Source organism: Erythrolamprus reginae, chromosome 1 (assembly GCF_031021105.1).
Source record: "Erythrolamprus reginae isolate rEryReg1 chromosome 1, rEryReg1.hap1, whole genome shotgun sequence".
Classification (NCBI taxonomy): Eukaryota; Metazoa; Chordata; class Lepidosauria; order Squamata; family Dipsadidae; genus Erythrolamprus; species Erythrolamprus reginae.
Genome location: NC_091950.1, coordinates 176596005 through 176612069, shown reverse-complemented (window position 1 = coordinate 176612069; position 16065 = coordinate 176596005).

Below are 16065 nucleotides of genomic sequence, written 5' to 3'. Positions count from 1 at the left end.
TGCTTTGGAGAATAGCTTGACTCCCTCTTCTTTCTGGAAACGCCTGAGATATTGGAACACTGCTATCATGTCACCCCTAGTCCTTATTTTCATTAAACTAGAGATGCCCAATTGCAGCAACCATTCTTTATACAGTATATTTTAGCCTCTAGTCTTTTCCCTGATAAAAGGTTCCTTCACGATTTTCACATTTTCAACAATGATTAGATATAGCTGTATACACCTTAGACAATTAATCTGGTTCATACATTGTGTGTTTTTTAAAACCCTTTCTTTTAAATTGTAACACAGTGAGAATTTCAGATCTTTTAACCACATTCTTTCCTACCTATCCATGTGAATATTATAATGTTGTTGGTTGTTAATAATATATAAGGTGTTGGTTATCACCTTTAATATTGGCCCAGGACATGGCTCAGGGCCAGTCTATTTATGGAAACGCCTTTTGCCCGATGCCTCTCAACGGCCAATAAGGACGCACAGGGTTGGCCTTCTCTGGGTCCCATGTGCCAAAAATATTGGCTGGTGGGGTTGCGGGGAAGGGCCTTCATCGTGGCAAAGGGCCTTTATCGTGGCAAATCCAACCCTTTGAAATCAACTGCCTCCAGAAACCCGTAGTATTCCCACCCAACCGGTCCTCCAGAAAGCTGTTAAGGCCTGGCTTTTCTGGCATTCCTAGACCCAGGAATGACTGAGTGAAGGCATGTTTTTTAACATTATTTATGTATTTTGTGTCATTTGCTGTTTTTACCATTTTATATTGTTTTTAGTTGTTGTGATTATTGTGAGCTGCCCAAAGTCCTACTGGAGTTGTGCGGTATATATATACACAAAGAAACAAACAAAGAAACAAACAAATAATGATACATTTTACCATACATTCTTTAATTTGCTTTTCCTCCATTTCAAATGTTAAGAGAAACATATTCATTTTAGCAATCATCATTGTAAGGTGTGGCAGATTACTCCACTATCTTTGTTATGCGTCTAGAATTTTGGCCAATGCTTCTAATAGAAAAACTACATGGCATCAGACCAGAATACCTTCGAGACCGCCTTCTGCCGCACGAATCCCAGCGACCAATTAGGTCCCACAGTCAGCATTCTCTGAGTTTCATCGACAAAACAATGTCACTTGGTGGGACCCAGTGGAAGAGCTTTCTCTGTGGTGGCCCCGGCCCTCTGGAATCAGCTCTCCCCAGAGATTAGGACTGCTCACACCCTCCTTGCCTTCCGCAAACTCCTGAAAACCCACCTATGTCGCCAGGCATGAGGAAATTGATTCCCCCGGCTGTCCCGCATTATGTATGGTTTGTTGAATTGTGTGATTGTTTTTAATAAGGGTTTCTTAATGTGTTCTGGTTTTTTTAACATTGGATTTGTAGATTGTACTGTTTGTTGGAAGCCGCTTCGAGTCCTTGGAGATGGGCGGCATACAAATCTAATAATTAATTAAATAAATAAATAAACTAAAGCTGTTCAGGTATTTCTATTACTCTCCTTTTGTTCCTTTCCATTATCATTTTCAGAGCTCCTCACTGCTAAAATGTGGGCAGCAATTTTATTGAGTACAGAACTATTAAATTTGAGCTACTAAATCCCAAATAACAGCTAAGGTTGATTGCATTATTGCAACCCTGATGTGGTAGTCATAGAGAAGGTATTCCTTTGGTGTTGCTAATGCCATGTTTTATGCCTCATACATAGTGATTTAATCACAGACAATTCTCAGCAAGCATATAAAAGAACATGCATATCCCATCATGTTTCAAAGTCCCTGCTGTAGCAACACATATTAAAGACTTTAATGTGTAACTCATCTTGGTTCGTGATGGCTATTTTTTGTCAGAGTGTATGATACAACTCAGCTTTTGAAATAACAAACCCTTGTAGAATGCTTTTATACACCATAGTAACTAATATAGTGTAGGATTAGGTTGCAACAAATGAGGAAATATAATATAGATATCACCCTTCAAGTTTATTATTTATTTATTTATTTATTGGATTTTTATGCCACCCATCTCCGAGGACTCGGGGCGGCTTACAACATATAATAAAACAATGTATAACATTTTGGATCCAATTAATTAATATAAATTCTAAAAACCCAAGCCATAAAAAGCAGTCATCCCCATTCAATCAACTTTCTCAAGTTGAAATTGACATGGAGAAATTGAAAAAAAAAAGATGGTTGGCAAACTGTAGTTACTATACACTTGGATTTTTATCAGCTATCACAAGCTCTAAAATATGAATTAGATGCTTGGTGTACCTGACTATTGTTTAATTGCACTCAAAGTGAACAAACTAACATCTTTTCTTCAAGTGCTTTGTGATTATTTTCAGTGAGTATTTGTGAAATCTGTCAGTGATCTCTATAAAACTGGGAAAAAATCAGATTTGTATGCATAAATGCCCCTCCATGGAGACATAATACCAGTTATGGGCTGCAACTTTTTAAACGAACAGTTGTCTGCCCTAATGATTGACTGGGTGGGGATGGCTGGCTGGGCGTGGCTGGGTAGTCATGTGACTAGGTGGGGTGGCCAACTCGATGTCATGCCAAGGGATACTTTACCTCACTCGTCCTCTCATGATTGTGGGGATGCTGCAATGGTCATAAGTGTGAAAAATGGTCATAAGTCACTTTTTTCAGTGCCATTGTAACTTTGAATGGTCACTAAATGAACTATTGTAAGTCAAGGACTACCTGTACAAAAATACAAAAAAGCTTATTTCCTTGCAAAAAGCTGCCCTAAATACCAGCCATTAGATTAGAAATGGGGGAATTCACTGAAGATCAATGAGTCACAGTTGTCATGGAAACCTAAGCCATTCTGTCTGAATACCTTCCTTTTCCTCAGCAATACCTATTCTGCAGCCTAGAGTTATAAATCAGGCAGGTTGCCAGAGCACATTGAGGAATTAAAATAGTTAAAATGCAAGGAATAACTATCAGCAGCCAAGCTACTCTTGCTCATAAAGTGAAACCCTTTAGCGGAGATGTCATTTCAGCTCTCCAGAAACTGGGTGGGCATATTTGGGCTACAAAATGCCAGGCTAAAGAGACCATTTAACAAATTAACATCTGGAGCAAGGGCTAATCCCATTCTGCCTTTGTTCGGACCTTGCTGCAGAGAATTTTTGCCTATGAATATAGCAATCTATCACTTTATCTCTTCAACCGCAACAACACAAGAGCACGCAACAGATTCAAACTTAACACGAACCGCTCCAAACTTGACTGTAAAAAATATGATTTCAACAATCGAGTTGTCGAAGCGTGGAACTCATTACCGGACTCAATTGTGTCAACCCATAACCCCCAACATTTCTCCCTTAGACTCTCCACGATTGACCTCTCCAGGTTCCTAAGAGGCCAGTAAGGGGCGTACATAAGTGCACTGGTGTGCCTTTCATCCCCTGTCCAATTGTCTTTCCTTTCTTTCACCTATCATATATATTCTCTTCCTTTCATATATCCTCTCCTCTAAGTTCACTTTACCCTTATATATATTACCACATGTCTATTTTCTTCCTATGTATTTGTGTATTGGATAAATAAATAAATAAACAAATAAATAAATAAATAAATAAATAAATAGATAGATAGATAGATAGATAGATAAATAAATAAATAAATAAATAAATAAATAAATAAATAAATAATAAAGTGCGGACATCTTCTGTGGGCTGTTAAGGAAGGTGGGGGCTGCTTTCTCCTTCTAAGAAAACATGCTTCTCCATTTCTTATTCAGAGAAATGGGGTATATTCTTCCTTTTTAATATTTCTCAGAATATTTCATTCTTCTAGGAGAGAGGTGGGTGCTAACTTTCTACAATTGATGTCATGTTACTATGCCATATTAATCATGAGAGCAAACTATAACGAATTGGAAGGAAGATCCACTTATTATCATTGAACAATCATGTAGTTTGGCCACTCTGAATCAATGCAATAAAGAGACACCTGTCTCAAAGGTGCTTTTTCAAGAGGCAACTGGACTTTCTGGAAGCCAAGAAAGTCCAGTTGCCTCTTGAAAAAAGCACCTTTGGGACAACCATGACAAGGATGACTGAAGCATCCCCATAGACAAGAGACTCCTGTGGTCAGTGAACTGACAAAGCACCCAGGAAAAAGCAATCATTACATCCTTTTCACCACTTAAAGATTCCATTTAGTCTCACTCACCTCACAAGATATCCTAAGATGGTGATGGCAAACTTTTTCTTGCTCGGGTGCCAAAAGGGCATGCGAATGCACAATATTGCACACACCTAAAATGCAATGCCCTCCCCATACACATGCATGCACAACCTCCCACATACACACTCTCCTCCCCCCACGCATGCATGCAGGCCTCACTGAAGCTTCTGGTCTCTGTGGATGGTGTGGGAAATGGGCCCAATGGGCCTATCAGAAGTTCAAAAACAAACTTCTAGTTGTTATTATTATTATTATTATTATTATTATTATTATTATTATTATTAATTAGATTTGTATGACGCCCCTCTCCGAAGACTCGGGGCAGCTCACAACAGTAATAAAAAGGCAATAGAACAATAGAACAAATCTAATAATAAAAAAGATATATAAAACCCCAACAAACCATAAAGCACATACATACCAAACATAAAATATAACAGTCTGGGGGAGATGTCTTAGTTCCCCCATGCCTGGCGATAAAGGTGGGTCTTGAGTAATTTGAGAAAGACAAGGAGGGTGGGGGCCATTCTAATCTCCAGGGGGAGTTGATTACAGAGGGCCGGGGGTGGCACAGAGAAGGCTCTTCCCCTGGGGCCCGCCAAGCGACATTGTTTGGTCAACGGGACCCGGAGAAGGCCAACTCTGTGGGACCTTATCGGCCGCTGGGATTCGTGCGGTAGAAGGCGGTTCCAGAGGTATTCTGGTCCAATGCCATGTAGGGCTTTAAAGGTCATTACCAACACTTTGAATTGTGACCGGAAACTGATTGGCAGCCAGTGCAGGCCACAGAGTGTTGTAGAAACGTGGGCGAATCTGGGAAGCCCCACGATAGCTCTCGCGGACGCATTCTGCATGACCTGAAGTTTCCGAACACTTTTCAAAGGTAGCCCCATGTAGAGAGCATTGCATTAATCAAACATCGAGGTGATAAGGGCATGAGCGACTGTGAGCAATGACTCCCTGTCCAGGTAGGGCTGCAACTGGTGCACCATTGGGCTCATTTTTTGCCATCCATGGGCTACAGAAACTTTCCTGAAGCCCGGGGAGGGCAAAAACATTCTACCTCCACCTTGCAGAAGACCAAAAATCAGCTGGCCACTGGGCACATCTAACTGCTAGAGTTCCAACATCATGGCCCTAAGGTAATCATCCAGATTTAAGGAAAAATCACGTGCCCTCAGAAAGGTAGTAATCCAACATTTGGGATTTTCAAGGGGAAACTGGACTGCCATTTGTCTGAAATGGTATAGGGACTCTTGCCTGAGCAGGGAGTTGGACTAGATGACCTACAATGTCCCTTCCAACTCTAATTAATAATAATACAGAAGATAAATTTTGACTTCATAGCACAATATTAGAAGATGAAAAATTATATCAGTAGTTCAGGAAGATATTTTAGAATAAAACCTACGCCTAATGTCTTATAATGCCTGACTATGCTTCATGTAACTTTAAACATTATTAATGCAGACTAAATCTGGAGGTAAATATTCATAAAACTAAATCTCCATTAAGTGGCTGAATCATAAAATTAATTTTAATATTTTAAAAAATTAACAGATGAAAAAGTACAATAACTCAAGATAGCAAAAAAAGAAAAAAAGAAAATAGTGCTTTGAATTAGGATATCACAGTTCTCATTAAAAGAAGATGTTAAGAAATGAGTTACTAGCACATGGGCAAATCACATTATAGATTACAGTGTCCCCCCGATTTTCAAGGGTTAGGACTTCGCGAAAAGTCTATACCACGGTTTTCCAAAATATTAATTAAAAAATACTTCACGGGTTTTTTCCCTATACCACAGTTTTTTCTGCCTGATGACATCATGTGTCATCGCCAAACTTTCATCTGCCTTTAATAAATATTTTTTAAAATAAACTTTAATAAATAAACATGGTGAGTAATAATCTAAATGGTTTCTAAGGGAATGGGAAATTGCAATTTAGGGGTTAAAAGTGTTAAGGGAAGGCTTGTGATACTGTTCATAGCCAAAAATAGTGTATTTACTTCCGCATCTCTACTTCGTGGAAATTCGACTTTCGCGGGGGGTCTCGGAACGTATCCCCCACAAAAATTGAGGGAACACTGTACATCTTGCTTGTTGTATAACATTCTCCATCATTTCTACCACAGCACAGGAAGTCCTAGCTGGAAGGATAGAGATATATTCAGATGTTAAGAAACAACCACATTATAATTTAACTGCTTCATAAAAGAAGACCAACCTTGACTGGGCATCCCTCATTAAAAGTCATTTGGAATAAAAGATGGATTTATTTAGAAACCAGATCCAAAATGGATGCCGTGTTGAATTGAAACTGCATAGCGTTTTTTCTCAAAAGCTTTCCGTTTCTAAATAAGGAGCAGACTGAAAGCAATTTTGCAGCAGAAATAGCTTTCTGTTTGAAATCCAACGGGGTCTTGCTCAATTTTGTCCTTACCCTATTATAACTCAGACATTCCTACTCACCTTGATTGCAAGGTCCTTGTTTTCTGGATCTTTTAATCTATACATTTTATCTTTGCTAAGGAATAAGTGATCAAGGGCGTGTGTGTATTCCTTGCTTGGCTGCTTGGCTGGCATTGGAAGGCCACCCGGATGTTTGGCTGTCAGACACATTCATGTGTAAAACAGCGACTGAACAGAGTGCATTCTCGTTTTAACCAAGCTAGCTTTTCAAACCACAATGAGCACCAGAAAGAGTGCTGTGCGCTTGACGGTTAGTGTATAGTAGTACCAACTGCTGTAACTGCATCTGCTCTCAACTAGCCAGAAATCATGTTTAATAACAAGAAAACCTACTTCATCCAAATCCCTGTTGGGAGGGCTTTACCCTGAACAAAAGAGCCCCGTGGGTTGTGATTTCCATAACAGATGCAGGATCTGATGCATGACAGCTCAGCGGACTTTTTCCCTGCCATTATTACTCTGCATATCCATCTGCAAGGCCTAGCTCTTTCGTTTTATTCATTGCTCCTCGTGCTTTGTTCTCGCAACGCGTTTTTGTGCTACTCAGAGCAGGGCAAAGGCCTAGCTTCCTTCAACCATAAGGCTCAAAGTGCAGCATTTTGAAATGGGGATAGGAATAAAACTTCGCAATTAATCCAACTATCACTCTCTTTCTTAGTGTTCACCAGCCTCGTGCTTAAAGCGATAGATGGAGGCTGGGACAAAATGACATAATAATAATCAGGGTCATAACCCAACAACTTCTCTTATCTCGCAACGTTTCGAACTCAAAATACCATTGATTAATAAAATAATTTCAATACCGACACTTAAAATAAATAAATTAATAAATTAATAAATAAATAAATAAACAAAAAACAAAATTTGATCAGAACCTGATTCCGACAACATTACTCTTTTTACTTGTTTCTTAAACTCAATTAAATAACATTACAATCTAATTACTTACCATATTCTATACTAACTGAGCTACACCTTTCCTCTTTTCCAATATTTATATAAATATATTTTCTTTTCTTTTTCCTTTTTTATTTTTATTACTGATATATTACTGCTACACCCATTAACATACTATTACACCATGTCGTATCTCCTGATAACGTCTGCTACTTAGGCAGATCCTTCCTTTTTTCCCTCCCTTATTATTTTACAAATACTTTATACAATTGTAAATCTATTTTCCTAACTACTTTTTTTATAAATATGTCTCTTACTATCCTTATTACTACTCATTACTACCTTTTAAATAATAAGATAAGTTAGAAGAATGAAGTATTGATAGTAATAAGATATAAATGTGAACATTGAAATTTTTGTTACAATGTAAGATATATACGTCAAAATACAATACCATGTAAGAAATACCCTTATCCCTTTTTTAAATTTATGTACTCCTCCTTTCCTTTCCCCATTTACCCTTTGTCAATTAATAAACTTTATTTTTAAAAAATAATAATAATCAGGGTGCGTGGCCTGGAAAACAATGGGAGCTATTGCTGCTACTTTACAGGCCTGAAATGTATGTGATCAAATTTTAAATGGTCGCATCTCCCTTTCTTATTCCTCTCACATCCATGCCTTTCCTGCAATCAGTTGGAGACACTAGGAACAGGTATAGGGCAGACTAAAAACTATTTTTTCAAGTTGATGAGAAGATGGGTTGCAAAAATCTGGTCACCACTATGATTCTCTCTCTCTCTCATAAATAGTGACTATTTGCATAGCCGCTGCTGATTGGCTAATCTAGCGTCAGGAGAAAGTCCTATCAGTGGCTAGCAAGCTTCAGGGAAACCTTAAAAGTGGCTTCCTTTTAGCCTGCCTGTGGTCTGTATTAGTTCTATCTAATAGACAATAAAGGTGCTGAATTGTTCCTGTGACTTGCCTCGTCATTTACACATGAATCTAACAAAAGAGCTCGCAAACGTGGCAACTTTAAGACTTGTGGACTTTAAATCTCAGAATTCTCCAGCCAGCTCTGGGAATTGAAGTCCACAAGTCTTAAGTTTACCAAGTTTGAAGACCTCTGATCTACCACCTCTCTCTCTCTCTCTCCCTTTCCCTCCCTCCTCTCTCTTTCCCAGTATTATTATTTTTATAAATAACTCAACATGGCAAACCTATAGACAATATTCCTTCCTCCTATTTTCTCAACAAAAACAACAACAACCCTGTGGTGTGGGTTAGAGTGAGACAGAATGATTGACCCAAAGTCACTGGCTTTCATGCCTAAGGCAGAACTAGAACTCAGAATCTCCTGCTTTCTAGCCTGGTGCCTTAACCACTAGATCAAAATCAGTTCTACATTTACAAATGAAGCCAAGCCATTTTTAGAAGAATCAATTCCAAAGCACAACCAGATAGTTCATTTTGTTTCTTCCTAACATTAGGAGTTATAAAAACGGCACTAGCTTATTCTAAAAGAAATTTAGTAGTCATCCAAACGTCCCAAATTATATTTATTGTGTTTCTGGTGGAATTGAAAATCTCTATAAAGATTTTATGCTTTATCTTTCGTTCACCATGGCAACAGATCACAAGGAGAGTATGTCATTGCTTTGAGGGTGCCGAAGAAAAAGAAGACGTGATTTATCTTTGCAAGGATAGTAACAACAGATGTGAGCAAATGAATGGCATAGCAAGCTACAGATCTCTGTGGAGAAAAAAGGAATTCCCAGGAAACATTGTGTAAGTGCCTGGGATAAAGTGAGGATAAGGGGTGTCAACCTTCTCCTCAGAAGCTGCATATGCCCAGCTTCTTGTCTATGGTCCCATAAATTAGATTGTTTTGACAGCATCAGTTTTGGTAAGCATTTTTTTAAAATATGGGAGTCAATGAGAAAGGTAAATTAAAGGTACATTAAAGTTTAATATTTTTTGTATTAAAAGAACCTCCTAACATATCACTTTTCGCCTCATATTTCCTGGTGATATCTAGCCTCATAGTTCTTAGAGTTACCAAGCTGCCCCTGAAGATAGACCCCCATCTGTCCTTTTCACTGGGCCCAGCTACAGCCCAATCCATCTTTTCTGCCCTTTTTTAATCTTTCCTTTTGCACGCAGCACTTGCTCATCTCCATAAGCCAATTTTATGGGGTTTGGTTTTTAAAAAAAATGCTAAATGTTCTGCTTATTTTCCTAGAGATCGGCATCTGTTGGTCAGTGTTTGTCTTAATATTTGCTGCCGAGAACTCAACACGATACTTAAAATGCAGTTTGGCCTTTGCAAAACAGAATAAAAATCTTCCTTCTTATTCTCTCCATTTCGTTAATAATGTGAATGAAGCATAGGGCGCATGAGTTTTGTTGCTGGCTCTTCTGAGACCGTTTAACTTCATTCTCTTGGCTACTGGTAATTCTAGAAGATTACTGTAGCAGTAGCAATAACATTTACTTATATATATGGCTTCTTAGTACTTTACAGCATTCTCCAAGTGGTTTACAATGTCAACATATTGCCCCCAACAATCTGGGTCCTCATTTTACCAACCTCAGAAGAATGGAAGGCTGATCTATAATACTCTCTGGGCAGTTTACAATGACAGCATATTGTCTCCAACACCAACCTCGAAAGGATGGAAGGCCGAGTAAACTTTGAGCTGGTCAGGATCGAACTACTGGCTGTGGGCAGAGTTACTGCATTCTAACCACTGCTGTTAGGATGTTTGCGCAGGAATGAGGAGTTGAGACATAGGAATGTTTCAGAACCTTGATTGTCTATTAGCTAGAACTAGCCGCTGACAGGAGTTTAATTCTCCCGCCGCTAGATCAGCCAATCAACAGTGGCTATGCAAATTTATTCCATACGTCAGTACGTAACAACTGCACTACCAGGGATTTCAATAAACATGCTTTTGATGGCAAGTAGCAATGCACTTCTTTTCCTTTAATAAGCTGCGCCTTTTAAAAAAAATTCCCAGGTTATTCTGACTCCAACTAAGTCCGGATGTTACCTTCAGGGATTAAGCAAGATGGAGGAGTTCCCAATTGGCATTTTCCGATCTTATATTTGGATAGTATGCATATTATTCAATTTCTCTAACTTGATTTAGAAAAACAAATCAGACAGCTAAAGAGCAAATTTCTCATAAAAAGCAAAGAATGAATAACAATTTGTGAAGCAAATTATCCCAGTTTTAAAAACGCTACCTGTATTTTCCATTGTACAATGGCAAACCCAGCTGAGTAACATATTTAATATTACTGTCACTGTCTTTTGTGTTGGAGCATTTTAATTACACGAGTAATTGAAGATTATCAAAAGAATCCCATGACGTTGGAACATTTTTTTATTATGTATTCACAAGAAAAACAAAAAAGATACTGAAGCACCATAATAAGTTAAAAAACAGTTAAACTTTAAGCTTATCGGAGCCTCAGAAAATTTCTATCCTTAATTACTTTAAGAAGAGACAACAGGGGCAGCCGTATGAATGATCAGATGTTTGCATCAGTCTGTCCAGTGTTTTATTCTGTAAAGTGCTGCGTTGGTTTCCGTAAAGGCAGCAAGACAGAAAGCAATTCATATTCCATGCAGCAATTGCAAAATGCTTCCTGAGTTTTCAATCCTTTCATTCTTTATGCAAAATGTGGAGGAAAAAAATGATGGCAGAGTTCAAGAATGCATGATAATATTTTGAAGCGGCAGAGAAATGTATCATCCTTTGTAACAGAAAGACAAATGACGTGGTTGATCTGTGATGATTCATTAACTGACATATAGAACACATACCACTATGGGATCTAATTCTTTGTATCCTGAATGAAATGTCCGGAAAAGTTTCCATAAAAATAGAATGGCACATGTGTTTTTTGAAATTAAACTAAAGGGGAAAAAATGTAGATAATGGTTTGCCTCGGAAGCGGAGTAAAGACGCTGAGACATTGTGTGGATTAAATAAAGGGTCATTTTATTAAATTAACATAAATTTAAATAACGTAACTTTATATACGTAAATTTAAATATTTAAATTCAACTATAACTAAGGACCTGCAGAGGCCAAAACTAACAGGACGGAAATTCCTGCCAGAATCTTCCTTGGCAACATATGGGCATAACTCCTTGCTGAACCAGGTGAAGGTAGCCACCTTCACCTGGATCCGAGCCACGCCCCTTTTGTCGTGTGGGAGGAGCTCACCCTCCAATCCCAAAGGGAAATTGGATCCGGTGAGTCCCATGGGCATCCTCTCTCCAATCCAACCTCTAGTTCCTGGAGAGAGGCCGTCCATCATCCTTTAAAAAGATGCCCAAAGGAGCATGTGCAGTCGCTTCTACTGCCCATTTCCACCCCTAACCTGCCAACGCCAGTGACCAAAGGGAGGCCTATTCTAAAAACTATGTGTGCCGCACCCCCTAACCATTCCATCCGTACCGTCAGTGTGGAATACGTGAAAAAACCAGCCACCTCTAAAGGGGTGGCCACAAAAAATTCCTAATCGGCCCCGAAGCGACCTCCTAGAAACACACTGTTAATAGCGGAGGGCGGGTGGGTGTTCGCTTTGGAGGCAGAACCCAGCAAGGGGGAGGTCTGGTTCAGATCACCCTTAAATAGGGCGATCTGGGACCTCCCCCAGCATCCAGGAGGCAGCACACTTCTTGGCGCGCTGCCCAAAGCCGAACTTCCGGTTTCACCGGAAACCGGAAGTTCAGGGCTCTGTGGAGCGCCAGCAGTGTCCCCCTGCTCCGGGGGCAATTTCAGCTGGCGGTTTAAGCCGCCGGTCAGGCATTTCTATTTGAATACGCCCAGTTGCATATGTAGAGCATTCGGCTACAAGACAGAAAATGAATGTTCACTCTACTCTAAAGACATTTAATTTCTTATGCTGAAGATAGGTTTTCTACCTTTCCAGAAGCTGTTTGATTACAACTCCCATTGATCTCAGTCACTGATAATGCTGGCTGGAATTGATGGATACTGGAGTTAGCTGGAAAGCTATCGGTTTGGTTCTCCACCTCATGTGTATACAGACAGTCCTCAATGACCACAATTGAGCCCCAAATTTATCTTGCTAAGTGAGACATTTATGAAATGAGTTTTGCCCCATTTTACGATATTTCTTCTCACAATTGTTAAGTGAATCATTGTACAGTTCTTCAACTAGTAACATGGCTGTTAAATGAATCTGGCTTCTCCCACTGACTTTACTTGTCAGAAGTTGCAAAAGATGATCATTGATTCTCTAGGACTCTGCAATAATCACTGTGCATGAATATGAATAGCTGCCAAGCATCCAAATTTGGATCACATGACCAAGGGGATGCTGCAGTACTGCAAGTGTGAAAAACAGTCGTAAGTGAATTTTTTTCAGTGCCGTTGTAATTTTGAACAGTCACTAAATGAACTGTTCTAAGTCGAGGGCTATTTTTCCCTTATTGGTTCTGTGGGTGTGGCTTGGGGGGGGGTGTCCACAGAATTGACAGAAATGTTTGGTCAAATCTTCTAATGTTCAACCTGGCTACTTTTTGCCTCCTTCTCATGTTTGCTCTGTGTGTATGAGCCTGAGAAGGAGGACACAAGGAGTGAGTAGGAGGGGAAGGGCCAGCCAGCGGTGCGATTTACCAGTTCTCCGAATTGTGTATAATTGCTACCACCAATTCTATAAAACCTGCCAGAACCTGCTGAATTTCACCCTTGAACTGAATCCTTATGTTACATTTCAGAATTTTGGATAGATCAAATGAAGGGCAGAATCTCCAACACAGTCTGACTAAATAATGAGGTCTATTTACCTATTTGTATCCTGCTTTATTCTTTTTACAAATAACTGAGTGCCGAACAAAGCTAATACTACTTCCTACTCCTCTGTTCTGCACAATTACCCTGTGAAGTGGGTTGGTATGTGTTTGTGAGAAAGAGAGAGACAGAGAGACAGAGACAGGCAGGCAGGCAGGCAGGCAGACAGACATTCTGACATATCACTGACTGATTGGCCCAAAATCATCCACTGGCTTTCATGGCCAAGGCGGCATTTGAATTCAGTTTCCTATTTTCCTGTTTTCTAGCCAGATGCCTTAACCACTAGGCCAAAGTTTATATCATTTGCAAACCTTTCTCTCAATTGATCCATAAAAGTGAAGCTTTAAATTTGGGGTAAAAGATAGTTGATTCAGAGGAACTTTATTTGGGATACGAGATAGCAGATTCAGAGGTACTTTATTAGTAGGAATGGCTTCCTACACATTCACAGGCATGGCAGCATAATTCATCTGTATGTGCCTCACATTATATTGTGTAATCTAAAGTTGAAAGATTTGTAACTACAGAATAGACTGTATCTGAAGTGGGAATATCCTGCCTCATATATCCGTCTTCTAAAGAAAAAGAAGTAGATATATAATTTAGGACAAAATAATTTTGTCCCAAATTGCACATCTTGATATTGCATTTAGTCTATCTCTGACTAACTTTTACTGCAAAAAGAATTGAAATGGATTTTACCGAAGCATAAAATGATATGGAAACTGGGTTATATTTCTGCTGGCATTTTTATCAGTACCGATAGCATTCAGCAGCAATAGCATTTATAACAGAAAATAAAACACAACCCCCCCACACACATATAACATATAACAAACTATAAGCATATAACGTGAATATAATTTACAACTAAAACAAGTTCATTTTCCTTTTGCAGCCTATTACTCTTACTTTCTTAAGTATTTACATTATTATTATTATTATTATTATTATTATTATTATTATTAGTAGTAGTAGTAGTAGTAGTAGTAGCAGTAGTAGTATTAGTATTATTATTAATTAGATTTGTATGCCGCTCCTCTCCGAAGACTATAGGTTTGTTGTTTCTTATTGAGTCACCTATTTCAATTTCAACATGTATTTCATTTATTCTACAAATTTAAATAATCATATTGTATTGTTCAATATACCGAAAGTGCGACATTATAATATGGCATAATATAGTACAATGCAGTTTTGCAAGTGTTGCAAGGTTATATTATAATAATTTTTTATATTTTTTGTTTTAGCAAATGTACCATCTATTCCATGTTCTATAGTCATGATGACAAACTTATGGCAATGTGTACCACAGGTGGCACGCAAAGCCATATTGGAAGGTATACGAGATGTTGCCCTATGTCAGCTCCAGCATGCATGCACGCACTGGCCAGCTGATTTTCAGTCTTGAGGAAGCCTTTTCATCCTCCGGACACTTCAGACAAGCCCCAGGGTGCAAAAAACAAAACAAAAAAACCCCACCACCTAATGGGCAAACCGGAAGTTTAGAAAACACACTTCTGGTTTGCCCATTGTGCTGTTTTTTTGCACTTGGGAGGGTTCATGGAAACTTCCAGAAGCCCCGGAGTGCCAAAAAACCCAGACCAACGGACAAACCATAAGTGTGTTTTCCAAACTTTTGGTTGGTCCATTGGGCTTTTTTTTTTGCACTCAGGAAGCTACCCTGAACACACATACACACACACATACACAGGAGTGCAAAACCAGCACAACGGGTAAACCAGAAGTGCATTTTCCAAACTTCTGGTTTGTCCCTTGGGTTATTTTTTGCATTCCGGGGCTTCAGGAAGCTTCCCTGAACCCTCCAGAGTGCAAAAACAACACAACAGCAAAACGGATGCCTGTTTTTCCGTACTTCTGATTTGCCTGTTTTTCACCGTCCCAGGTTTCGGTGAGGCCTGTGCTCATACACAGGGGCAGTGGGGTTAAATGTATGCATATGTGTGGGGGGAGGGAAGGGGTATGGGCACATGCACAGATGCTAGCACACCCACACACGCGCTTTTGGCACACGACGAAAAAAAGGTTCGCCATCACTGTTTCATTTTTGTCCTGAATTTCCATAGATAATTTGCTCATCTCTGCTGATTCCAGTATTTTTGTAACCACAGTTATCTCAGTCAATATCAAATCTATTTTCTAATTTGGGGCATACAAGTTGTAATGTCTAATATCAAATATCTATCTTCTTTATAGTTTTCTCCCTGAATATACCAAATAAGAGTAGTTGCAGTTTTAATTCAAATTTTCATGTTGCAATTTGTTCAATCATTGTTCCAAAATATTTTCACTCTGGGGCATGTCCACTAGAGATGTTAATAGGAGCCATTTTATTTTTTTACATTTCCAGCATTTTGGAGAGAGTTTTGGAAACAATTTTGCCAATCGGGCAGGAGGAAGATTCCATCTGTAAAATATTTTGTATATGTTCTCTTTGTATGATACTACAAGGGTTAGTTCATAATTTTTCCCCAGATCTTTTTCCCATTCAGATAGATTTATTGGGTAACCAAAATTTGGGGCCCAGGCTATCATTAGTCCCTTAACAGTTTCTTATATAGTTTACATTGAAGTAAATAGATGTATATAATAGAAATCATATTTTCTTCTGTACTCAAAAGTATTTT